General features: G+C 40.0%; 1 protein-coding gene across 5 annotated transcripts in view; it reads left to right on the top strand.

The window, feature by feature from the left end:
• The window catches only part of SCFD2 (sec1 family domain containing 2), a 411,837-nt gene that overhangs the window by 250,736 nt on the left and 134,159 nt on the right, over positions 1–26,942 (top strand). The gene's annotated exons all lie outside the window — the stretch shown is intronic.

The raw sequence follows: 26,942 nt of genomic DNA, 5'->3' as shown, positions 1-26,942 counted from the left end.
TTGTTATAATTATCTAGAAATGTTCTTCCAGATAATTATTACTTTTGTACTTTATATTTATTCAATTTAATCTTTATTTACAAATGCATGGAACTTCACAGTAACGTGGTCAGTGATTATTGAGAGTTAAGCATGACTGAGTTCTTTTCTTAACACTGTTTCTTATACGTCAAGTCTCCCCAATTTGTTTATATTTGTTAGCTGACAGCCACCTAAGATCTCCAGCCTAATCAGATGCTTTAATTTTGCTGCCATCTGTTTCCAGCCTCTTTTTGGCTCGAAGCCTTCACTTTTACTTCACTCTTCACTGACGTGGGCTTTGTCTGACTCCCCACAGTACCTTTCCTGTTTCCATCCAATCTGCTGTTGCCGTCCGCGTTTTGAAGCAGAGCTTGACAGAGATGTTTTCCTAGCCTCCTCTCTCACTCCTGTTTTCTTCCATTGAAAGTCAATTAATTTATAATAAAATTGGGTTTTGGTCGATAGCTAAACCCATTGCCATGGTCAGGAATGGTGAGGTGGTATTTATTTTTAGAAATAGTGCCTATGGCTCCATTATTGCTCTAACATATAAAATCTAGGTGCTTTTTGGTTTCCAGGTTCCAATAGACAGAATAAGCCCTAATACCTCAAGCTGTGAAGATTCAGCCCAGCTTTGCTCCAAGACATAGCATTTGGATGGCAATCTTGTCATCCCAAGAAGAGACTGTAAGAGGTACCTCCAAGAAAGGCGGTCAGCTCAGAGTGATGCTGGGGCTCCATTATGACATTTTCATAAATGGAGGAAATTAGGATAAAATGTTGAGCTGGAAAAAAAAATTGGTTGGGAAAAAAAAAGAGGAAACTAATTTAATAAGTGGGTTTTTTTCCCAGAGAATATTATATCATACTAGAATTTTCCATATATGTTTTCCTGGATGCATCATTTATTTACTTGTTGTGATATTTTAATTAATTTATTTATTTTTGGCCGCGTTGGGTCTCCGTTGCTGCACACAAGCTTTCTCTAGTTGTGGCGAGCGGGGGCCGCTCCTTGTTGCGGTGTGTGGGCCTCTCATTGCAGTGGCCTCTCCCGTTGCAGAGCACGGGCTCTAGGTGCATGGGCTTCAGTAGTTGCGGCACGTGGGCTCAGTAGTTGTGGCACGTGGGCTCAGTAGTTGTGGCACACGGGCTCAGTTGCTCCACAGCATGTGGGATCTTCCTGGACCAGGGCTCGAGCCTGTGTCCCCTGCACGGGCAGGTGGATTCTTAACCACTGTGCCACCAGGGAAGCCCTGTTGTTGTGATATTTAGATCCAGCTTTAAAGTTCAAATTTCTAAGAAGGCCAGTACGTACTTCCTTTTTCTTTCTTTTGGATTGAGAAAGGCAAACTACATGATACGTTGAACTAAGCTGAGAAGTTTCTTTGTTTAATTGGTTATCAGTACATGAGAAGATTAATAACAGACTTGCTATGTCAACAAGACATTTCTGGTTCCTTTCAACTGCATACTTTCCAGGGGAGAGTCCATTGTTTGGAGGCCAGCATGTCCCTTTGTGAATATACAGGTCTTCATGAAAATTCTCCAGTGTTTTCCCCCAAATATGACATTTTTGAAAAGTGTGATTAAGATAAATATATTTGGAGAGATATTTCACTCCCAGCTGATAAACACAGTTTGAACAGGTGTCTACTTGACATGTTTAATTTTGGATGAGACATTCCTCTTTGAAGAGTACTGTGTGGTAGCCAGCCTTCAAGATGGCACCTGATGATTCTGACTTCCTGGTATTCACATGCTTGTGTAGTCCCCTCCCACACTGGAAAGGGTAAGCCTTTGTGCCAGTAGGATATTGCAGACATGACAGAGTGACAGAGTATGTCTTCCGAGGCTAGGTCATAAAAGATACCGTCGGGCTTCCCTGGTGGTGCAGTGGTTGAGAGTCCGCCTGCCGATGCAGGGGACGCGGGTTCGTGCCCCGGTCCGGGAGCATCCCACATGCCGCGGAGCCTGCGCGTCGGGAGCCTGTGCTCCGCAGCGGGAGAGGCCACAGCGGTGAGAGGCCCGCGTACCGCAAAAAAAAAAAAAAAAAAGATACCGTGGCTTCCACCGTGCTCTCTCTCTCGGATCACCCCCTGTTGAGGAAGCCAGCCATCACATCATGAGGACACTCAGTCGTGAGAGATGTCTTCATGGAGAAGGTCCATGTGGTGAGGAACTGAAGCCCCTGTCACACTTAGCACCAACTTGCTCTCAGTGTGAATGGGCTATTTTGGAAGCACAGCCTGCAGAGCCAGAACCCTGCACTAAGCCACTCTTGAATTCATGATCCACAGAAACTGAGATAATAATTTTTTATTATTATTTAGGCCTTTAATTTTTGAGGTAATATATTACTCAGAAATAGGTAATAAGACAGATAAGTATCACAATCCTGACATGTGGAATTGAGACATAGAAGTGTGGTCACATGTTTTAGTTCCACATGTTTATTGGGAGTTCTATTATTAACAGCTTCACATCCCTTTTCTGAAAACTAAATTAAAAAATGACAGGGTTAATTCATTCTCTTAGGATTTCCTACAGCTCTTGGTAACTCTTCCTTTCTGTTACACCTAGCAGAATGTGAAATCAATGGATAGCACGAATTTCGTAGGTATGGTTTCTACCTCTTGTGTTGCTTCAAGGCAGTGGTTGTGCTTTTGTTGTATAGAGGGAAGTACTGAACTTATTGTTGTTGAATCTTATTATTTTATGTTTTATTAGTATAAATACATTTTATAAGTTAAAATATATTACAAAAACAATAAGTAACAGCAGCAAGGTCTTTAAAAATTCATAAGTTTAATATAAGCTTAATATGATGCTTGTAATAAAGCAAGGCATTTTGATAAATATAAAAAGTTGAAATTATGGATTATAGACGACAGTTGCAATCTTATATCAGCTTTGGCAGCCAATTTATCTATCTTGACTGATTGTTATATTACAAGCTAAGTTACACTGTGATAACAAATAAATCCTGAAATTGCAGTGTCTTAATGTAACAGAAGTCTATTTCTCACTCACATCAAATTCTGACATGCGTCAGGCAACTCCCCTCTAATTAGCGGCCTAGGGACCCAAGTGCTTCCATCCTGAGGCTCTGCTGACTTACACTTGAAGCAGGCAAATGAGGTAGAGGGGGTGGGGAGAAGAGGAGAGAAGGAGGAAGGGAGAGAAGGAGCATGTGCACCAGCCTGGAGATTACACAAGCAGTGTGCACTTACACTGAGCAGAATTAGTCATGTGGCCAACCTAAGGCAAGAGACCCTGGGAAATAGATATTGTTGAGCAGCAGCAATTGCAAAATATTACCAAAATACTACTACATGCAGATAAGCAAATGGTGGTGGTGGTGGTGGTTATTATTATTTTAAATGTCTTGCCTTGAATATCGGAATACTCTGTAACTAAATATCTATGTGGCACATATCGGTGCTTTGGTCAACTCCAACTGATAAGTAACACACATAAATATGCATCTGGGTTGTTCTGGGCTTTAGTATTGTTTTAATGATGCACATCAGACACGTATAGACTCCTTGGAAACTAAGGCCTAGAAATGAGATGAAAGGAACCAAGACAAGGTCTCGGTTCTTCTACCAAACTTAGTGCTTTTTCATCTGTTCTGTCCCCATCAACTCTCAAACACACTTATGCCTTCGATGGTGTCCTAAAATTCGTCATATACCTTGGTAAAATCCAGGTTTGGTTTGATTTATACAAATACGGAAAACATAAGAGTATTAAAGGCCTTGTGCAATTTATCTTACTGTAAATTCTACAGAGATAGCAAACTCACATGCTTGCAAGGACCAGATAGGTAATGGAAATATGATCAGGGGACCTGAGTTATACCGTAGGGACTGGGCTCAGCTCAGCTCTAGCTGATTATGGCCACGTGGGAATCAGAGCTCAGGGTTCTCAGATCTTTGGGTTTTGTTGTTGTTGTTGTTTATTTGTTTTAGGAGAAGCCATCTACTACCTGCATAGAAATAAATGTCTGTAATGTCAGGTCATTGAAACCAGAGCAGTGATTTTATACTCTTCCAGATCTGGGTTGGGGAATTGATGGCAATTCCACCTCCATGGCATGTAGAGAATGAGAGAAAATCGTGTAACAGTCCAACCAAGACCAACTTTGTAAACCACATCAGGATTATCAATTACCAAAGGGCCCGGAAGTCACTGGAAGCACCATCCAGCTCTGCCTTAATAAGACCCATGAGACCAGGTCTTGGCTCTAAGTATGTTTGAGACATGTTTTATCTTTTTCACACAGCCTGTTTGTCCCTCGGCTTATCTTAACAAAGAAGAGTGGTTTTTGCTCCATGCTGTTATATTGAAAAGAGGGTAGATAAAGAAATAAGGAAACTCCTGGGGGCTGGAGATGATGGAAGTGAAGAGCTGGGTAAGGCCTAGGAAATAGAGCTGTGCTGAGGAGTACTTGACAAGAACAAAACTTATTCTGACACTACCAGTTCCAAGTAATTGTATTACCATTGAAATAATGAAGCACAGTTTTTAAAGGAATAATTTGTGCATTTCTTAAGAGCTACATCAAACCAACCATAAACCACACGTACAAAGGGACTGCTTCCATGTTCAAAGCCAGAGATGGTGAGGCTCCTTCTCTTTGTTCCTCTCATCTTCACCCAACACTTACTCTTGCAAAACTAAATTCTTACACTTCCCAAAGTGCCAGACCGGGTGCACAAGTTATTCACTTAGTTACTCACACAGGACATCTCATCTCCTGATTTAAATGCTGTTTTACTATGCACAAGTGTTGTAAATAGGTCAATGTAATGTGATGTTGATATCCTCTGCATAGAACTGTCATTAGGGCAACTTGGCTCCCTAGAAACTCTCTACGTCTACCAAGTTAATAGGCCATGATTGTAAATCCCTATTAAGTGTAAAACATACCTTATGAATCCACCAGGTTCACTAACACCTTTGTTCCCATCATCATCAGAGAGAACGTTTCAGGCATCCATAAAACTAGTAGAGACCACATAAGATGCAGCAGCACTGAGGGTTCTAGAAACAAGCCTCTGCTATTGGGGATCCCACAGATGGTTGCATAAGCACTTTTAGTTAGCATATTACTGACCCAATAATAGCTTCTTCTCAGAGATGTGTTTTCTATTCCAGTCCACCCAGCTGGCATGAATATGCTGCTTAAAGACCACATAATAGAAGCCTATAAAAATACTCACAGATCGTCCGGTAGCAGATATATAGACTAAATAGTCCCTGTGGTTTTCTCTCTCTCTCTCCACCAAATAAGGGAAATGAATAAACATCCAAAACCTAAATAATTATTTCGGTTCAGCGAGGCTTTTATCTTGTTCACAAAAGACTTTATATCAACAAACATAAAATCTTTTAACCTCCATTTTCAAAATTAGTTATAATTTTCACTCTTAGCAAAGATCCTTTACAAATTCATCAGTAAGGCATGAGTCATTGGAAAAGCACAATGCTTGTTGACGATGCTGGACGTTCCACAGTGAACCTGCTCTAAGAGGCAATGAGTAAGGAGTGTCCACTGGAAGAACTTAATGTGGCTGTGGTTTTCAAAAAAGATAGAGGTATTTATCATTGCACAATTTAGAACATTGAAAAGAAGTTTTCAGCCAAAGTAGTCAGAGCAAAGTAGCTGTGTTAAACATAGCTGTATGCTTTCCAACTTTCACGCTAGCCAGCTTCCATAAGAAAACATTATAGAATCTCAAATTGTTTCATTTTTATTATATTGTAGGAAATTAAATTTTGGTTTGAATGAATGCTGCCTTATGAAATTGAGGTATGCTTAGAGAAAAAATATGAAATTCCAATATGGATTATTTATAAAGACCCTTCTTCAGATGATTTCCTTAACCCCATTCATTCAATATTTCATTCATGCTAGACAACTGATATTACAGTGAAGCTAACCTCCCTCTTCACATCGTTTATGAGTCACACCCTGTGCTAGTTACATGGGCTAAAGGCATAAAGACATACTCTTCATTTGATAACACTAACTCCACAAAAAGTGACAGTGCTATTAACAGAAACAGGAAGCCAGGGGGAGAACCCAGTTCAAAAAGGAACATATATGTAGGATTTCAGGCCACACTCACCCGCTGATCCTTGCTACGTCCGTAGCACCGTGCTAGAGGCTGCTGGAGGTGGTTTCTTGGTAGTGTAAAGTCACTGCCGTCTAACAGCCACATTGGGAAGGTATAAGCACCAGTGAACCGTGTAATTAGCCGTTCAAAACAGAATGAGATTAAGTGTCAAATTAGTAATTTCAAAAATAAATCTGGACAAGGTTCAGAGCAGAAGAGATAGATGAAGGCAGCACAGAGCCAGGAAAAGAAGGCAGCAGTGGCTCTAGGGTCAGATAGTCTTAGGAGAAAATCTCATTTTCACCCTTCTACAGCAGCAACATGGTCTTAAGTCAATGTCACTGAGCTCCAATTTCCTTGTCTGTAAAACAGGGATCAAAATGCCTTCTTTACAGATTGTTACCGTGATGAAATGAGATACCATAAGGGAAGTGCATGATGTGCAGGAGGCACTCATTATTTGGCATCTGTTACTATGGCTACTGTGATCTAGCAGAGCAGGGGTAGGGCAGCCAGTCCTCATGCAAAAGATATGCTTGAAATTGAGGACAGTGAAGGTTTTGCTTGGGGCTTGCCATCTAAAGACAGGAATCAGTGAGAAAACTGGTCCACTAGAATGTGCTTAAAAATGTGCTAGAGAATCTTAAAGTAACTGGAGTCAGATTACAGAGGGCCCTGAATGCCAGGAAGATAAGTTCAGCCTACATTCTGTGGGCAGTTGGGAGCCACTGAAAAATTTTGAGCAAGGAAGTTATCTGATGAAATTGGTATTTTAAGGGTCTTGTTTTGATGCATCTGATAATCAGATGTGCAACCTGGATTGGAAATGAGACTGTCAAGAGCAAAGAGTGAGAAAGAAAGGGAGAACGGACATTGATTGGACACCTGTGGTATATGTTTTAGATCATGGCCTGAGAGCCAACCTCTGATTCCAAAAGGGGTTCCCTCTAAGGAAGAATCAATCTTCCTCTTTAATGGAATGGAAAGTGAAAGTACAGAAGAGCTTTTCAAAAGTCTGAAGGGTGTAGACTAGAGCATGCAGACTACCACTGATGGTAGAATGAGGAAATCTGTGGTGTGGTAGAAGGAAATCTCAGAATGCAAATTCTTTTTGAAGGAATATTTTTGTCAGTATTAAAATACTATAAACATATTCTTTTTCTGTTAGGTGTTTTATTTCCTATGTTCTTTTCTTCATCCTTTTGTACTTAGAGTAAAACTCATAATGGAGAAGACTTAGAGGCTTCAGACATAAGCCATGATTGCTACATAAAACTCTTCATTCAAGCCCATTTTCATTAAAACCAGACTGTTTTAAAAAGAAAGCTATTTAAAACAAGCTCTTCTGGGAACATTTGAACATCTGTAAGGAAATACACAGGAGCCCGATTATCGATCTGAAAAGTTGTATCGGAAAAAATACAGTTTCCTTTACAGTTGAGGATGAGCCAAGGAAAGGGGGCTTCATTTCGGCAGACTCCCTGGTCTGTGGAACCCTCTTCAGACTCACGAAAAGATTTGCCAACCCCAGGGGTTCACAGCTTCATCTGTAGAGTTTTCTTACTGGACTCCAGTGAATGCCAGTAAATAGCCCAGTAAATCAGAAAATAGGAATGTTTCTAGACTTGTATTCGTTTTTCTTTTCAGAAGTATCTCTTCAACATGCTGTTCTCCTTAAGGAAAATCTTGGGAACCATGTGACTCTTGAGGAGTCAATCTGTGTTTCCAATTAATATTTTTTTTTAATGTTACACTCAAAGCCTAACATTGACCAACACTTGTGTAGAATCTATAGCATCACCATTTTATTTTCACTGAATGCAATCTTAATAAAAACTTCCATATTCTGGCTTACATGGAAGAAGAAGGTTCCAAGAAAATATTCAAGATCTACATTTCCCAGGGTTTCGTTGAACTGTGATATTATGTTCATCGTTGGATTGTTGTCATGTTTATCGTAGATTTTCTTGCCTTGCTTAGCCAAGAGGAGTTCTCTGGCCTATAATGGATATACGTGGTTTTAGAGAGATTAGACATTTTACTGTGAAAAAGCAACTTCAGATTCGAGAGAGCGTAAGTGTTAAAAAAGCACTTATAGGGTTTGGAAACTGTAAAAAAACTTCACTTTTCATGCACCTTTGCTTGTAGGTCATTGTCTCATGTTGGTTTTCCTTTTTCATTGGTTACTAAAATGTTCTTTTAAACCTGGTAGCACTTGCTAATGGGTGGCACAAATGCTGGCTCAAGGGGAAACTCCCAGTCTTACCTTCAGATCTGACTCTAGACTCTGAATCAAGCTTCCATTTCAAATTATTGCTAAAACCTATTCTTAATTGCCTGTCAGGAAATCACTTAAATTCTATGCTTTTATGGGGAAATACATGGATATCTTCAGCTCAAGACATAAGATTTTATATCTTTATGATTTTGTATTATGAAAAAAATCTGTTTAAAAACTTCATACATTATTATAATATGTATATCATAGAAAATGAAAGTCCTTTATCATCCAACTTCTCAGAAAATATCTGTCTTACTATTTGGGTGACTATTTCTCCTTAGTTTTTTTTTTCCCATAGAGCTACTAACATACACATGCATAGGTTCATTAAAATGGAATCACCATATGCCTACACTTCTGCAACTTGGTTTTTCTCTCTTAGACATGTGTTCTGGCTATTGCATTTAAACCTAGCTTATTCTTTTTTGAAAGGAATATTTTATCCCTTTGTGAAGTGGCCCATAATTTATTTGGACGGTCCTCTGTTAGACATTTATATGAGATATTGATTGTTTATTCACTTTTTTGTTTACATACAGAAAAATTTACTATTTTTGTTGTAAAGTTTTATGAGTTTTTTTTTCTTTTTGCACTATGCGGGCCTCTCACTGTTGTGGCCTCTCCTGTTGCGGAGCACAGGCTCCAGACGTGCAGGGTCAGTGGCCATGGCTCACGGGCCTAGCCGCTCCGCGGCATGTGGGATCTTCCCAGACCGGGGCACGAACCCATATCCTCTGCATTGGCAGGCAGACTCTCAACCATTGCGCCACCAGGGAAACCCTAGTTTTATGAGTTTTGATGAACAAATACAGTCATGTAACTACCACCACAATTAAGATACAGAACTCTTCCATCACTCTGAAAGTTTCCCTGTACTGTACTGTCCCTTTGTAGTCAACCCTTTTCTCCACCACCAGCCCCGGCAATCTATTTTCTCTTCCTATGATCTTGCTGTTTCCAGATTATCATAAAATGGAATTAGGCAAGATGTGGCTTCTTTCACTGAGCATAATATGTCTGAGATCCACCAGTGTTATTGTGTACATCAGTAGTTTCATTTATTTTTACTGTGTGGAGGTGCAGGTTCGTTTATGCATTTGTCAATCAAAGGACATTTAGGTTGCTTCCAGTTTTTGAAATTATGAATTAAGCCACTCTAAATGTTCATGTATAGGGTTTTATGTTAACGTAAGCTTCAATTTCCTTTGGGTAAATGCCCAGGGGTGAGATTACTGGGCCACATGATAAGTGTATGTTTAACTTTATAAGAAAATGCCAGGAGGCAGAGTCAAGATGGTGGTGTGGGAAGCCATGGAGTTAGCGTCTACCCACAGTGCCTGCCGGCCGCTGGTGGGAAACTCTGACACTTAAGGAGTGTCAGGGAGGGAGTGTCAAGGGAGGAAGCCCAAAGTGAACCGGTAGGATGTAGGGGGACTGAGGGGGGAGGAGAAGTGGAGGCCAGACAGGATCGGCACCCCTGAGGCGGGGGAGATCAGGAGAGGCAGGCGGGAGGAGCCATCCAGGAGGAGTGGCAGAGGAGCGGCTGGCGTTTGCCCTGCCCACTCAGGCAGGGGAGACTGCTGAGCTCCCAGGCGGATCCCTTGCCCTCCAAAGCCCCCTCCAGGCCACGTGGGTCCTTGAGGGCTTAGGAGGGAGGCCAGGAGATCAGGAGAGGCAGGCGGGAGGGGTCCTCCCAGACCCCAGACAGGAGGAGCAGAAGAGGAGAGGGCATTTGCCCCACCCACTGGAACCCAAGAAGGCTGCTGGGCTCCCAGGTGAGGTCCCCTGCCCACTGAGACCAGGGTGGGGGGCACGCCTGGGCCCCTTCTGTTCCTTGAACCTAAGCCCCACCCACACAGCCCCCAGGGCCCTTTCCAGCCCTGTTGTTCCTGAGCATAGGCCCTGCCCACCACCCAAACCTTGCCCTTGCTTAGGCCCCGCTCTCCACAGCCAAGGGCTTCCCCCCCACACTTTTTTTTCTTTTCCCTTCTCCTTTTTTTTACTATTGTGGTACTAATGTACCTTCCAGTTGTTGATTCATCTATATTTTTATTTTTGTATTCTTTCTAACATATCTGTTGTTAGTTTCCTAGTCTAATTTTATTTTTTACTTTGTTATTGTTCTTTTTTTTTTTTTTTTGCCACTCCACGTGTCTTGTGGAATCTTGGTTCACAAGCCCAGGGTCAGGCCAAAGCTCCTGCAGTGGGAGCTCCAAGTCCAAACCCCTGGACTAACAGAGAACCTCAGATCCCAGGGAATATTCGTCGGAGTGAGGTCTCACTGAGTTCCTCATCTCAGCACCAAGACCCAACTCTACCCAATAGCCTACAAACTCCAGTGCTGGAAGCCTCAGGCCAAACAACCAGTAAGACAGGAACACAAACCACTCAAAAAAAAAAAAAAAGAAAGAAAAATGAGACGGCAAAAAAATATGTCACAGATGAAGGAGCAAGGTAAATACCTATAAGACCAAATAAATGAAGAGGAAATAGGCAATCTACCTGAAAAAGAATTCAGAGTAATGATAATAAAGATGATCCAGAATCTCGAAATGGAGACCGGGATTGAGAAAATACAAGAAATGTTTAAAAAAGATCTAGAAGAACTAAAGAACAAACAAACAGAGATGAACAACACAATAACTGAAATGAAAAATACACTAGAAGGAATCAATAACAATACTGAGGCAGAAGAACGAATAAGTGAGCTGGAAGATAAAATGGTGGAAATAATTGCCAAGGAGCAGAATAAAGAATAAAGAATGAAAAGAATTGAAGACAATCTCAGAGACCTCTGGGACAACACTAAACACACCAACATTCGAATTACAGGGGTCCCAGAAGAAGAGAAAAAGAAAGGGTCTGAGAAAATATTTGAAGAGATTATAGTGGAAAACTTCCCTAACATGGGAAAGGAAACAGTCACCCAAGTCCAGGAAGCACAGAGTCCCATACAGGATAAATCCGAGGAAAAACACACCAAGATACATACTAATCAAACTAACAAAAATTAAATTCAAAGAAAAAAAATTAAAAGCAGCAAGGGAAAAACAAAAATAACATACAAAGGAATCCCCATAAGGTTATCAGCTGATTTTTCAGTGGATACTCCACAGGCCAGAAAGGAGTGGCAGGATATACTTGAAGTGATGAAAGAGAAAAACCTATAACCAAAATTACTCTACCCAGCAAGGATCTCATTCAGGTTCGATGGAGAAGTCAAAAGCTTTTCAGACAAGCAAAAGCTAAGAGAACTCAGCACCACCAAACCAGCTTTACAACAAATGCTAAAGAAACTTCTCTAGGTGGGAAACACAAGAGAAAAAAAAGACCCACAAAAACAAACCCAAAGCAATTAAGAAAATGGTAATAGAAACATACATATCGATAATAACCTTATATGTAAATGGATTAAATGCCCAAACCAAAAGACACAGACTGGATGAATGGATACAAAAACAAGACCATATATATGCTCTCTACAAGAGACCCACTTCAGACCTAGGGACACATACAGACTGAAAGTGAAGGGATGGAAAAAGATATTCCATGCAAATGGAAATCAAAAGAAAGCTGGAGTAGCAATACTCGTGTCAGATAAAATAGACTTTAAAATAAAGCCTGTTACAAGAGATAAGGAGGAACACTACATAATGATTAAAGGATCAATCCAAGAAGAAGATATATAATTTATAACAATTATAAATGTTTATGCACCCAACATAGGAACACCTCAATACATAAGGCAAATGCTGACAACCATGAAAGGAGAAGTTGACGGTAACACAATAATAGTAGGGGATTTTAACACCCAACTTACACCAATGGACAGATCATCCAAACAAAATAAATAAGGAAAAGACAAGCTTTAAATGACACAATAGATCAGATAGATCTAATTGATATTTATAGAACATTCCACCCAAAAGTAGCAGAATACACTTTCTTCTCAAGTGCACACAGAACATTCTCCAGGATAGATCACATCTGGGGTCACAAATCAAGCCTCAGAAATTTAAGAAAATTGAAATTGTATCAAGTATCTTTTCTGACCACAACGCTATGAGATTGGAAATCAATTACAGGAAAAAAAAACTGTAAAAAGTGCAAATACATGGAGGCTAAACAGTGTGCTACTAAATAACCAAGAGATCACTGAAGAAATCAAGGAAGAAATTATAAAATACATAGAAACAAATGACAATGAAAACACAACGACTGAAAACCTATGGGACACAGCAAAAGCAGTTCTAAGAGGAAGGGAAGTTTATAGCAATTCAGTCTCACCTCAAGAAACAAGAAAAATCTCAAACAATCTAACCCTACACTTAAAACAACTAGAGAAAGAAGGACAAAGAAAACCCAAAGTTAGCAGCAGGAAAGAAATCATAAAGATCAGAGCAGAATTTAATGAAATAGAAACAAAGAGAACAATAGTAAAGGTCAGTAAAACTAAAAGCTGGTTCTTCGAGAAGATAAACAAAATTGATACACCCTTAGCCAGGCTCATAAAGAAAAAAGGGAGAGAACGCAAATCAATAAAATTAGAAATGAAAAAGAAATCACAACTGAAACTGCAGAAATACAAAGGATTATAAGAGACTACTACAAACAACTATATGCCAATAAAATGGACAATCACAAAGAAATGGACAAATTCTCGGAAAGGTACAATTTTCCAAGACAGAACCAGGAAGAATTAGAAAATATAAACAGACCTATCACAAGTAATGAAATTGAAACTGTAATTAAAAATCTTCCAACAGGGGCTTCCCTGGTGGCGCAGTGGTTGAGAGTCCACCTGCCGATGCAGGGGACACGGGTTTGTGCCCCGGTCTGGGAAGATCCCACATGCCGCAGAGCGACTGGGCCCGTGAGCCATGGCCACTGAGCCTGCGTGTCCAGAGCCTGTGCTCTGCAACGGGAGAGGCCACAACAGTGAGAGGCCCGCGTACCGCAAAAAAAAAAAAAAAAAAAAACAAATCTTCCAACAAACAAAAGCCCAGGACCAGATGGCTTCACAGGTGAATTCTATCAAACATTTAGAGAAGCGGTAACACCAATCCTTCTCAAACTCTTCCAAAACGCTGCAGAGGGAGAAACACTCCCAAATTCATTCTACAAAGCCACCATCACCCTGATACAAAAACCAGAAGAATATATCACAAAAAAAGAAAATTATAGACCAATATCACTGATGAACATAGATGCAAAGCTCCTGAACAAAATACTAGCAAACAGAATCCAACAGCACATTAAAAGGATCAACACCATGATCAAGTGGGATTTATTCCAGGGATGCAAGGATTCTTCAATATACACAAATCAATCAATGTGATACACCACATTAACAAACTAAGGAATAAAAACTGTATGATCATCTCAATAGATGCAGAAAAAGCTTTTGACAAAATTCAACACCCATTTATGATAAAAACTCCAGAAAATGGACATAGAGGGAACCTACCTCAACATAATAAAGGCCATATATGACAGACCCACAGCAAGCATCATACTCAATGGTGAAAAACTGAAAGCATTTCCACTAAGATCAGGAACAAGACAAGGATGTCCTCTCTCACCACTCTTATTCAACATAGTTTTGGAAGTCCTAGCCACAGCAATCAGAGAAGAAAAAGAAATAAAAGGAATACAAATTGGAAAAGAAGAAGTAAAACTGTCACTGTTTGCAGATGACATGATACTATACATAGAGAATCCTAAAGATGCCACCAGAAAACTACTAGAGCTAATCAATGAATTTGGTAAGGTTGCAGGATGCAAAATTAATGCACAGAAATCTCTGGTATTCCTGTACAGCAACAACGAAAAATCAGAAAGAGAAATTAAGGAAACACTCCCATTTACCACTGCAACAAAAAGAATAAAATACCTAGGAATAAACCTACATAAGGAGGCAAAAGACTTGTACTCAGAAAACTGTAAAACACTGATGAGAGAAATCAAAGATGACATAAACAGATGGAGAAATATACCGTGTTCTTGGATTAGAAGAATCAATATTGTGAATATAACTATACTGACCCAAACAATCTACAGATTCATTGCAATCCCTATCAAACTACCGATGGCATTCTTCATAGAATTAGAACAAAAAATTTTACAATTCGTATGGAAACAGAAGAGACCCCAAATAGCCAAAGCAATCTTGAGAAAGAAAAATGGAGTTGGAGGAATCAGACTCCCTGACTTCAGACTATATTACAAAGCTACAGTAATCAAGACAGTATGGTCCTTGCACAAAAACAGAAATATAGATCATTGGAGCAGGATAGAAGGCCCAGAGATAAACCCTCACACATATGGGCACCAAATTTATGACAAAGGAGGCAAGAACATACAATGGAGAAAAGAGAGTCTCTTCAATAAGTGGTGCTGGGAAAACTAGACAGCTACATGTAAAAGAATGGAATTAGAACACTCCCTAACACCATACACAAAAATAAACTCCAAATCGATTAAAGACTTAAATGTAAGAGCAGACACTATAAAACTCTTGGAGGAAAACATAGGAAAAACACTCTTTGACATAAACCACAGCAAGATCTTTTTTGACCCACCTCCTAGAGTAATGGAAATAAAAACAGAAATAAACAAATGGGACTTAATGAAATTTAAAAGCTTTTGCAGAGCAAAGGAGACCATAAACAAGACAAAAAGACAACCCTCAAAATGGGAGAAAATATTTGGAAATGAAACAACAGGAAAAGGATTAATCTCCAAAATACACAAACAGCTCGTGGAGCTCAATATCAAAAAACCAAACAATCCAGTTAAAAAATGGGTGGAAGACCTAAATAGACATTTCACCAAGGAAGACATACAGATGGCCAAGAGGCACATGAAAAGATGCTCAACATCACTAAGTATCAGAGAAATGCAAATCAAAACTACAATGAGGTATCACCTCACACTGGTCAGAATGGCCATCATCAAAAAATCTACAAACAATAAGTGCTGGAGAGGGTGTGGAGAAAAAGGAACCCTCTTGCACTGTTAGTGGGAATGTAAGTTGATACAACCACTATGGAGAACAGTATGGAGGTTCCTTAAAAAACTAAAAATAGAACTACCATATGACCCAGCAATCCCACTACTGGGCATATACCCGGAGAAAACCATAATTCAAAGAGAGACGTGCACCACAATGTTCATTGCAACACTATTTACAATAGCCAGGTCATGGAACCAACGTAAATGTCCATAAACAGATGAATGGATAAAGATGTGGCACATATATGCAATAAAATATTACTCAGCCATAAAAAGGAATGAAATTGGGTCATTTGTAGAGACATGGATGGACCTAGAGACTGTCATACAGAGTGAAGTAAGTCAGAAAGAGAAAAACAAATACCCCATGCTAATACATATACATAGAATCTAAAAAAAAAAAAAAAAAAGGTACTGATGAACCTAGTTTCAGGGCGGGACTAAAGAGGTAGACATAGAGAATGGACTTGAGGACATGGGGTGGGAGGGGGAAGCTGGGGCACAGTGAGAGTAACACTGACATATATACACTACCAAATGTAAAATAGTTGGCTGGTAGGAAGCAGCAGCATAGCACAGGGAGATGGGCTCAGTGTTTTGCAATGACCTAGAGGGGTGGGATAGGGAGGATGGGAGGGAGGAGATATGGGGACATGTGTATGCATATGGCTGATTTGCTTTGTTGTGCAACAGAAACTAACACAGTATTGTGAAGCAATTATACTCCAATGACGATCTATTAAAAAATAAAAGAAAATGCCAAATTGTTTCCCAAGTGCCTATGCAATTTTGCATTCCCACTAGCAATATGTGAGGATTCCAGTTTTGTGTATTTTCACCAGCACTTAGTATTGTCAGTTTCTTGTTTTTTGAACCATTTTGATACCTGTGTAGTGGTATCTTGTGGTTTTAATTTGCATTTCCCTAGTGACTAATGATGTCGGGTATCTTTTAACATGCTTACTTGCTGTTCATGTACCTTCTTAGGTAAAGTGTCTGTTCAGATCTCTTCCCATTTTTTTTTACTGTGTTGTTTTCTTTCTTTCTTTCTTTTTCTTTCTTTTCTTTTCTTTCTTCTTTTCTTTCTTTTCTTTCTTTCTTCCCGTGTTGGGTCTTTGTTGCTGTGTGCGGGCTTTCTCTAGTTGCAGAGAGCAGGGGCTACTCTTCATTGTGGTGCGCTTCTCTTGTTGTGGAGCATGGGCTCTAGGCGCACGGGCTTCAGAAATTTTGGTACCTGGGCTCAGTAGTTGTGGCTTGCGGGCTCTAGAATGCAGGCTCAGTAGTTCTGGCGCACGGGCTTAGCTGCTCTGCAGCAGGTGGGATCTTCCCGGACCAGGGCTCTAACCCGTGTCCCTTGCATTGATAGGCGGATTCTTAACCATTGCACCACCAGGGAAGTCCCTGGGTTGTTTTCTTTTTAGTGAGTTTTGAGAGTTCTTGTGTTTCCTGGATACACATTCTTTACCAGTTAATGTTCTACAGATATTTCTCCCAGATTGTGTTTGTCTTTTCAGACTGTCTTTTACAGATCAGAAGCTTTACATTTTGATGATGTGCAATTTATCATTTTTAAATGGATTATGATTTTGGTGTCATATTTAAATCTTTGCCTAACCTGAGACTTTAACGATTTTCTCCTGTGTTTTCTTCTAGACGTTTTATAGTTTTAGTTCTTACATTCAGACCTATGACCCGTTTAGAGTTAGTTTTCATGTGAGATGGAAGGTATTGGTTAAGGTTCATGTTTTTGTTTATGAATGTCCAGTAGGTTCAGCACATTCACGAAAAAGATTATCCTTTGTCCATTGAATCGCCTTTGCACATTTATCAAAATCAATTGATCATGTGTGTGTGGATATATTTCTAGACAATTTGTTCTCTTCCAGAGTGATGCATTTTAAATGTCTACCATACTGCTGCTGAACTTATCCCAAGAAATGAGGCTACCAAATCCCATTTAGATCATTCACTTGTTTATTGCTTAATGAAGCCAAAGTGAATGCATTTTTTAGTTAAGCCCAGGTCATAAAAACGTGCATTGTTTAAGGCAGAATTGGTCAGGGAGAGGAACAAAGTTAATGGAAAACAATGTGTGCGCCCTTTGGTTTAAATATTTTTGGTAGAATTTTTTCAAAGTTGAATATTGGTGTTAACTTTTTCCAGATTCTTCCTAATAGTGAAAGTGTGAAATTACAGAATGATTCCCCTTACACTCAATGCACATGCATGCGTGCACACACACACCACACATCAGAAGGAAATTTTTATAGCTCAGAAACATTTGATATTTGTTTAAGCCCCAAATAATATAAACTTTTTATTACTAAAAGCATGTCTTTCCTCTTGTATTAGAACAGAGTATTAGAAACTGCCATTTTTAAAGGGAGGTTTCAACCAATAGCATCCCAGAGCAAGATATAAAGTATCTGGAGCATGCATTTATCAAGGAAGTGGTTCAGAAAATAACCCCCCTCCTACCTGTCTCACATTTTCAGGTTGCTAGCTTACTATACACTGGCCTGCCTATCCCTCAAAAGCCCTGAGGATGTTTCATCAAGTAGGTAATCAAACTTGTGGTAGAGAAATTCAGAAAAAAAATTACTTCAGCAAACATGAAAACAGCCTGGCAGGTGCTCCCCCTTTATACTTAACCCATAAAATGCTTGACCAGGAGAAACCTTGAAACCTAGGGAAGATCTTTCTTCCTTCTACTTCTTTTTTCCTTCCTCTTTTCCTCCCTTCCTTCTTCTCTTCCATCCATATTGAATACGTAGCATTGAGTCATGTTATGAAGCAATGTGACACAGTCCCTCACTGATAATTTAATTGGACAGAGAATACATATCTGCAGAATATATAAGTAATACTGTGGTATGATTCACAAAGAATTCTACCAAAACCAAGTTTTACCAAGTTGCACTGATATCTTTTTTCCAAGAAAATAAAATACTGGCAGTCTTTTGTCTAATTTGAGTATTCCCCCTCAAAAACAAAGAAGTTACTATATAAAATTTTAAGCATTTTGTCTCATATGATTTTCTTAAAACTTTAGTATTTGCTACTAGTCTATCCTAGAAAAAAATAATAGAATCTGAATTAGCACAAAATTTTATACATTTTTCATTAAATATATGCATATTAATTGTTCCTACTATTCTACAAACCATCCGCAGATTTCCAGGTGAGGAATTTAAAGCACTGCCAAAGTGACACATGCAAAGAGTACGTGAAATTATAGACACTGGGAGCTGAGAGGGGCCTCTCTGATGGGCTTATCTAAGCCCATCAGGAAACCAATGCTGGGCAAATGCACCCATTTTACTAGGTCACTGCCCGTGAGCCTGGAAGACTAGGGAGAATTGGATTGTCTGAGGGGAGGTGTTTTCAGAGCTCTTGAGTTTAGAGCACTCCAGTCCACAGTTCTGGATGAGGCTGGCTCATCTTTCACTGCTACTATAGTCAGTAGGACCTTAAGAGGATCTATTATGTTGTTGTATATTAATTCTCTCAGGTCATCAGGGTGACAGTTACTACATTGCTGTTTCATAAGAGTAAAGCATGTGTATCTCATTTAGTCAGAGAAGTTTTAACTTCACATTTTTAATAGTAGGGAAAATCTACAACAGTTTAGTAACCATTTTCAACTTTGGAATTTGTCATTCTCCATTCCTTGCTTTTTCCTTTTTAAAAAAAAAAAAATTTATTTTGTTTTAAATAGTTCAAGTTTGAAAGTTTGCATTTCATTAAGTTCTTTCTAGTGCTCTGGACCTCACCTTATTCCAGTGACCTTGAAGAAGCAGTTGCTACTACTCTGGTTGCGTGGAAGGTATGGAGGGGTTCAGACATCCAGAAGGATCTGGCTCCTGGAGTGACTGCCTAAAAAATAGAGGTTAGGAAATAGAAGTACGACGGTAAGCCAGGATGCATCTGTAGGATTCTCTTTGTAACGTCATCCTGGTATCCACAACTGGCAAGAGATTAATTCAGCCCTGGAGAAGCCCATCTCCAAGCACGAGCTCTGACCTCCTTATTTCCCATTTAGTGTATCGCTGCAAACTGATCTTACGGCTTGGCCATGGTGCCATAGTAAGACTGGACAGGAAACTCAGAGAGAGCATTTTTAGCTCCTGTTAAGTCATCTGTTTATCCAGCAAATACCTGTTGAATGTCTTCTGTGTACCAGGCATCGTGCTAGATAGGCATTGAAAGCACAATGTTAGTCCCTGCCCTTGTGGAGCTTCAGTTTCGCCTCTAATTAGCAGTGGCGGCCGGGCAAGTTTTCCTTTTCTGTAAAGGAAGGACCTGGACTGAATGTTCTTGGAAGGTCCTTTCCAGCTAGAATATTCCATTCCTAAAAGCAGAGAGTTCCAGTGTCTCTGAGGGGAACAGAGGGTTAACTTAAGCAGTATGAGAAAAAAAAAACTAACAACAATTTAACACAGGAATTTGGGGACTTTTGTTGTTGTTTTGGTGGTGATAGCTTGTTTTTTTGGAAAAAATTTTGGAATTTTCCTAAGAAGGGGAGAGAAGAAAATGAAAAACTTGAGTCATTTATATCATCCATACTAACTGAAGTAGGTTTTAAGAATATAATTCAGTCTAAGTTAAAAGATTTCTTGAAACTTTTAATATATGAAAGCGTCCTTGTGCAAATCAAGTTAGTTTTACACGTGTATTTAACAAAGGTTGGATTTTGACAAATTTTTCTTTACAAATTAAATCCATGAACTCAATAACATGACTCCAATTAATAAATTTTGTTATCTTCTGTGGGGCACAGCAGCAGGCCACGGGGGCTGTCTTCAAGGAACAGGTGAATAAGATGACTTGGCTTGTCTTCAAGGAACTCACAGTGTGGTAGTTTCCCCTGCATGAACCGAGTAGCTTTTTCAAATTCTTTTCTAAATACTTGAGTCTTTAGCATTTACAATGGAGATACGATGACAATGGAAATGGATAACTGGGAAGGAGGTGGGAGGTGGGATACCATAGTAGAACGCACTGAGAAGGCTTTCGAAGTGACAGCTTGTGCATGGAGAGGAGCGGTCTTCCTCCTGTAGGGTTGATCTGGAAGTTGTACTTACTGGGCATTCTCTATTAGCACAAGAATATCTGGTTTTCTTTGATATATTTCTCGGTTTGGAAATATCAGTGCTGTTTGGCATCAATTAAACTGAAAAATGTTTTTGTGGATTAACAGAAATGTTTGCTTTAGTGTTGATTGTCTAATTTTGTTGTAAAATGGATATCCCCATCTGTGCTTCATCCAGGACAGCTTGGAAATAAAGCTATTTTTAAATGTGATTTGAGAATTTGAAAAACTTAGCATGGTATATTTATGAGCAAATATAGGTTTCTATTTAAGAGGTGGCCACCCAGAAGGACTAAACCACCTTCCCCTCTATGCCACCGCCTTCTCCTTTTCATTCCATTCCTTGTATTCCTAACTACCAGAATAGAGGCTTTCAGCAGAGCAGCGCAGCAGGGCTGTGGACATGCTCACAGCGTGGATCAATCATAACGCCGTTCGGCCATGAATAGGTAAGGCACAGTGCAGCCAGTGGGCCAGGTGTATCAGATACAGTCCACGCTGATGTTCTGGCCGTGAGGAGGGCTTACAATTTTAGAAGATGTTTTAATGCCTCCAGGTTACCAGGGGCTGCCTCCTTCCAAGTGCTCATGCTCATGGGGTAATCTGGGCCAATGTGTGATTATTGAAGTGGTGACAGGACAGAAGCAAAGGGACACTTGAACCCTTTTGCAGTAACATCATTCCATGGGTCAGCTAAGAACCTTACTTGGAGTAGCTGAAGGCAAAGGAAATGGCTGTAGGCATTAAAAATAACCTTTAAATAAAAATACTGACAGTCGGGCTTCCCTGGTGGCGCAGTGGTTGAGAGTCCGCCTGCCGATGCAGGGGATACGGGTTTGTGCCCCCGTCCAGGGGGATCCCACGTGCTGCGGGGCGGCTGGGCCCGTGAGCCATGGCCGCTGAGCCTTCACGTCCGGAGCCTGTGCTCCGCAGCGGGAGAGGCCACAACAGTGAGAGGCCCGCGTACCGCAAAAAAAAAAAAAAAAATACTGTCAGTCATTGCAGGGGAAGAAATGGAATTTTTTTATTTTGTTATCTGTATTTTTTTAAATTTTGGATAGCCAGTCTTTAAAACAGGCCAAACCAAGGGTTTATAAAGAACTGGTCGTGTCCTAGCCTACCATTTATTCATTCCACCCTTTATTCAGCAAATACTTGCTAACTGGCTACTTTATATCTCTTTTCCTCAACCTTCCTCCCCTCCCCCATCTTTTCCATCGTTTTCATCAGTGTATTCCTCCAAGTCAATCGTGCCATTTTTGAACAGGGCTTTAAATTCTGTTAGCTCATTACCTGGGACTGGCTGATTAAAAAGCCATTGGTTTTAGCCTGTTTGAGTTGAACAGAAAAGAGTCGAGCCAGCCATCACCTCTTTAGAGGACTTTTCTGGAGCCAAAATTTAGCCCAGAACCCTTCATATTGGTGAGGTAAGCAAATCTTCAAGTCTTCAGATTTCCTTGTGATGACCAGGACTTGCCGTTAGGCTTTTAGAAACACAGCCACAAATACTTAATGAAAGCAAACATCTTGAAAACAGCAGGTTTCCATTGGCTAGTTGTTTCCAGATGCCCGAGAACAGAGCTGCTGCTGACTGTGGAGTTTAGGTGCCAAGTCAGAGCAGATCCATTTGAATGACAGTGTCTCTAGAACGCTCTGACTTGACACCAGCAGGGCTTCCCCCCACCACCTGTGATCTCCCACCCAAACAGAGTCGTGTTCTCAGTGTTGGGGATGAACTTTTCTCTCGGACGATTAACTTCACACGGCGAGACCCTGCCCCAGCCAGTGGGGTCAGGGCTCACACATGACGGGTTTCACACTCATCTTCAGGTTTCACTAGGGAAACCTCCCAGACCGGCACTTGGAGTCGCATTTACTAATATTATGCCAAAAGATATCCAAAGTGGTTTCCAGAGAAACATACTATAAAAACTGTGATAATGCCAGAGCAAAAAGAGAATGAAAGTAGAAAATAAAATGAAGCTAAAGGTAAGATAAAGAAAATCACTGATGTAATTATAAAACATAAAATAAAAACCGTAGGGTCCTATATAGTTGAGATTGGTCTAGATTCAGCGCTGAGATACTTAGCAGCCAAGGAAAAAAGAGAATGAAGATTATTTAGGATTTGGGACAGGGGACTATGTCACAGTATTTTGCCCATGCAGACTCCACCTTCTAAGTATGGGCTAAGTCTCCTGGATTCCTGGAACCGTCTGCAGCCACACCATTATTTTTAGGGCCAGGTTCACGTGGGTCTGCATTTCCTTTTTCCCAAAGTATGCCTTGGGAAGCTGGTGTCCCAGTTTTCCCAAGTGCACTATTGGAGTCGAGAATTCATTGAATTCGAGACACACATGCAAATTTCAACTCATCTCAGCAATACTCATCTTTGGGGGAGCAAATTCAAATCAGAAGGAAGGCATGAGAAGTGAACTAAGAGTCTAAAATTAGATGTAGTATCATAGGAAAGGATTTTCCTCCCTGGAGTCTAGTTCTGCATTGAAACCCATGTACCCATGAGTCTAAATATTTATTGGGCCCTCTATGCACTAAGTTCTCAAGAAAACACAGCTACCCGTGTGCACCATAAATTAAGTCAGTTGCCTATGATGCACTAAGGAGGTTTAATGTGCCTTTCTTTAGCCTTTTGGGTAGTTTTCAAAAAGTCGATAGAAGCACTGCTTAATCTGTAGATTTACCTGGCCCCATTCATTCATTTATATAATAGATAATTCTCACCCTCCAACTTTGTGCCAGGTTCTGTGGGGATAAAGCAATGAATAAAAATGTCAAAATCTCTGTACACATACAGCTTATAATTATTATTTTGCTGTCGTTACTTAACGTTAAGAAGAAAAATTCAACCCTTCCTGCATTTTTTTCTAGCTGACCAATCAGTCTCTGAAGTATTATCTCATGACTATTCTGATCTCTAAATTACCCTGTGAGGTAGTTTGGCAGGAATTAATCCCTTCTTTAGAGATCAGGAAAAAGTGTAATCTTGCCAAGGTCACACAGAGCTGGGATTCAAAACCTGATCTCTTAACTCTAAGACCTAACCTTTCTCTATGATACCATTTTCCCAATTAAGTACTTTTACTTTATTTTCTGACCTTTGCTAGATGGACGGAGATAAGCAGTTCTTTATGATACTGTAGATTCAGACACACAAATTTCTCAGAAAACCAAATAACGAGGAATCAGAGCACAAGTTTTTTTTAGACCTGCTGCCTGATTTAATGTCAGCCTCCAATGGCCTCAGAGTCCCTGGGCATGTTGGTTCCAGCATATTTCCAGGGCTACCTATGGGTAGAGAGGACAGAAAGGTACTGTGTTCTTATTCCTTGTCACTATCAATTTAAAAACTCCAGGCCCCCAGTAAGGAAAATGACACCCTTCAATGTTTGTTCCTCTTCATATGCACCTCTTAATAGTTAACCTGCATTCGACATCCTTTTGGAGTTCAGCCTCATTTCCTAACCCTCCAGAGACAACATTTTTCATGCCCCCAAAGCTTAAAGAATAAGAAACTATGGCGGGAGAAAGGTTTCCGACAACACGACAAATCACTTGACAGCATCCCCAGTGGCATTAACTATCATGCTCTATGATACATGGACCTGTGGCCCCTCCTCATTTTTCAAACAGGGATGCTGGCATCCAGTCGTTGGAGTAGAATTGGCCCCGTAATGTTTTCCATCTGCTGGCTTGGCACCAGTCGTCAGAGTGTCACCTGGGTTCTGTCTTCTGGTCTTCAGGGCCAAGGCTAGAGACACTATAGAAGAACAATTACCTTATTCATCTGTCAGCACTGTTTACTTTATGTGAACAAAGCAAGATTTTGCTGAAGTATATAAAAGAAATTTACTGGGAAAAAAAAAAGTCTAGGCACCATCTCTCTTCTTTTCCTCTCCTCCACATCTTCAAATTCTGACAGATCTCAAATGTCACCTTCTCTAAGGAGCTTTTCCCAACACCCTCACCCTCCATGTGCCCCTGGAGAACTTATTTCGTATTGCATTGTGTCGCAATTATTTATTTGTATCTCTCTCTCTCCCACTAGACTGTAAACTCTTCAAAGGAAAACATGCACTGTGTCTTTTAAAGTTCATACCATTCAGTATGTTTTTCTGTTTAGGGAATGATTTGCAAGTTTAGAAAAAAATGGTAATTCCCGTTAGTTTTAAACTAAATCTACAGGAGTAAACTATGTTGAAATTTGCCATTCTAAAAAATGAATTTGTTAATGCCTTTTTCCCTTTTATAAAAAGTTAGCAATAGGAAGTTCAGTGTTGGGGTTTTAGGATATCCTTTTAAAAACAATTTTTAAAACAACTGAACTTTTCATTGTTGAAAACTAACAGGATATTTGAAACTAGTCAGTATCATTTAAAATTGACCTCAGACATTTGACAGCACTGTCATTAATTAAATGGCCCAGTAAGTTCATGCTTGTGGTTCTAAAGTGGGTTTCTGCTTTAATGGAAATGTTCACATTATTAGTATTTCATCATAAGTGAAGTATATTCTTAGAAGCTATTTCTAAAAGATTATAAGATTTTTTTAAATATAAGATTTTTTTCACATTGTTGCTGGCTTAGACAATTCAGGGAGAGATGATGAAGTGGCTACAGGAGCAATTCTGGAAGGAGGAATGTCTGGGACAAAAATTTAACTCAAAAAAAAAAAAGAGCCAAACCATCTACCCTGGCATTAAGACCCACCACACAACTTTTCATCAAAGGGCAGAGACTGGTAGTCATGATAGGCTCTCATCTGAGCAGTAACCTCGACCCCCAGGCTCCATCTTCTTCAATGCATGTTAGTGTCACCACACTGGGGAGGTCCCAGTGGGCCAGGCGTGGTGGTGGCACACAGCATCTCTTGTACCCACAGTCAGTCACATGGCCCTTCCTACCTGCAAGTAAGGCTGGGAAACACGGGCTAGCTGTGTGCCCAGGAGGAAGAGGAAAGCACTATGGGGAGGGAACAGCATTTAGTCCCTGAGATCTGAACTCATCTCTTAGGAAACCTAGTTCCAGGTACAGAATAGTGTCTGTGGACTGGAAGATATAAACACCAGAGCTATTCAGATGGGAATCATCAGGATTTAGTGACTGACTGGATGGGGAAGTAGAAACACAAGAAGAGTATTTATTGACAGTTTTCTAACTTCTCCCTGTGTCTGTCCTTTTTAGGCCCTCTGAAAATGATTTCTAAAAAGCAACTGGACAAGGCTCTGAAAAGTCTGTGTATCACAAAGTTGTTCTGAAACAGTGACCTGTTAACTCATAAGCTGTGTATAAACTGGCTTTTCACATCCACTCTAGACCAGATGAATTTTTAGAGGAACCACAGTCTGATTTGAAAGAGAATATCATCTAGTTAATGTGAATTAACATTAGCAAGTACAGTTCTTTTACAAGTACATTAACGGCCAAGAAGAAAAGTCAAGAAATGGCATGCTCATTTAGTGTGTGGGCACCGGAAGAACTATTCTCTACTCAAAAATAGTTGTCAAAGAAAAGAATCAACCAAGAAGAGCTGGTTGCTAATAGTTTTGGTGTGGGAGGAAAAACCGATTTGCAGCTCTTGGCTCTGAGGTGGGGTCAGGAAGGTCAGCAACCCAGTGTTGACCTTTGTGTTTGGAATGTTTCATATTGACTCACCAGACTCTTGTAATTTGGTGAGCAGACGAGCAGAAGTGTAGACGGCGGTCTCTGTGCCTGAACTTTAAACTCCTGAGACGCTTGTCTTTTACGATAATAATTAGCACTGCTTGGGATCCAAAGCAGGGTAGCCACCTAAGACCTACCATATTAATCTAAATTAAATCAATGAGTGACCACCAGAGGACCCGCTGGGAAGCTGGGGGTGGGCAGCTGAGTAGCACGGCTGCGTAACTTTGTACACCATTTGTTTGGAAGTCTGTCTGGAGGTGATTTTTACAAGAGTGATTAGTCTGATAGGATGAGAGAATTTCAGCAATACTGCTATGATCACATGCTCATCTAGTGTTGAGATTCTCCGATCCCTTTAAATCCAAATGGGACTTTTACTCCTTATTTCCTCTCCTAATGATGAAAGAATAAATGTCATTTTATAATCAGGTCAATGATATTTTTCAAAATTAAGTAATATGTGTTTATGGTAGAAAACTGTGAAACTAAAGATTTTAAATCAACATTAATCCCATCACCTAGAGATAACTACTATAAATATTTTGGTAAGTTTCTTTCAATTCATAGGCATGTGTATGTATAAATTACATATACCTATATAAATAAGGCTTAAGTATAGATTAATCTTGATATCAGGAATACTACCCAAGTTAGTTTTCTTTTAATTTACCTTTAATAGTTGCATGATGTTCTAAGATCTACTGTTATTTACTTAAGCATTTCCTATT

Source organism: Tursiops truncatus, chromosome 5 (genome assembly GCF_011762595.2).
Source record: "Tursiops truncatus isolate mTurTru1 chromosome 5, mTurTru1.mat.Y, whole genome shotgun sequence".
Taxonomy (NCBI): Eukaryota; Metazoa; Chordata; class Mammalia; order Artiodactyla; family Delphinidae; genus Tursiops; species Tursiops truncatus.
Note: the sequence above shows the minus strand (reverse complement) of the source record. Positions and strands in the feature narration are given on the sequence as shown.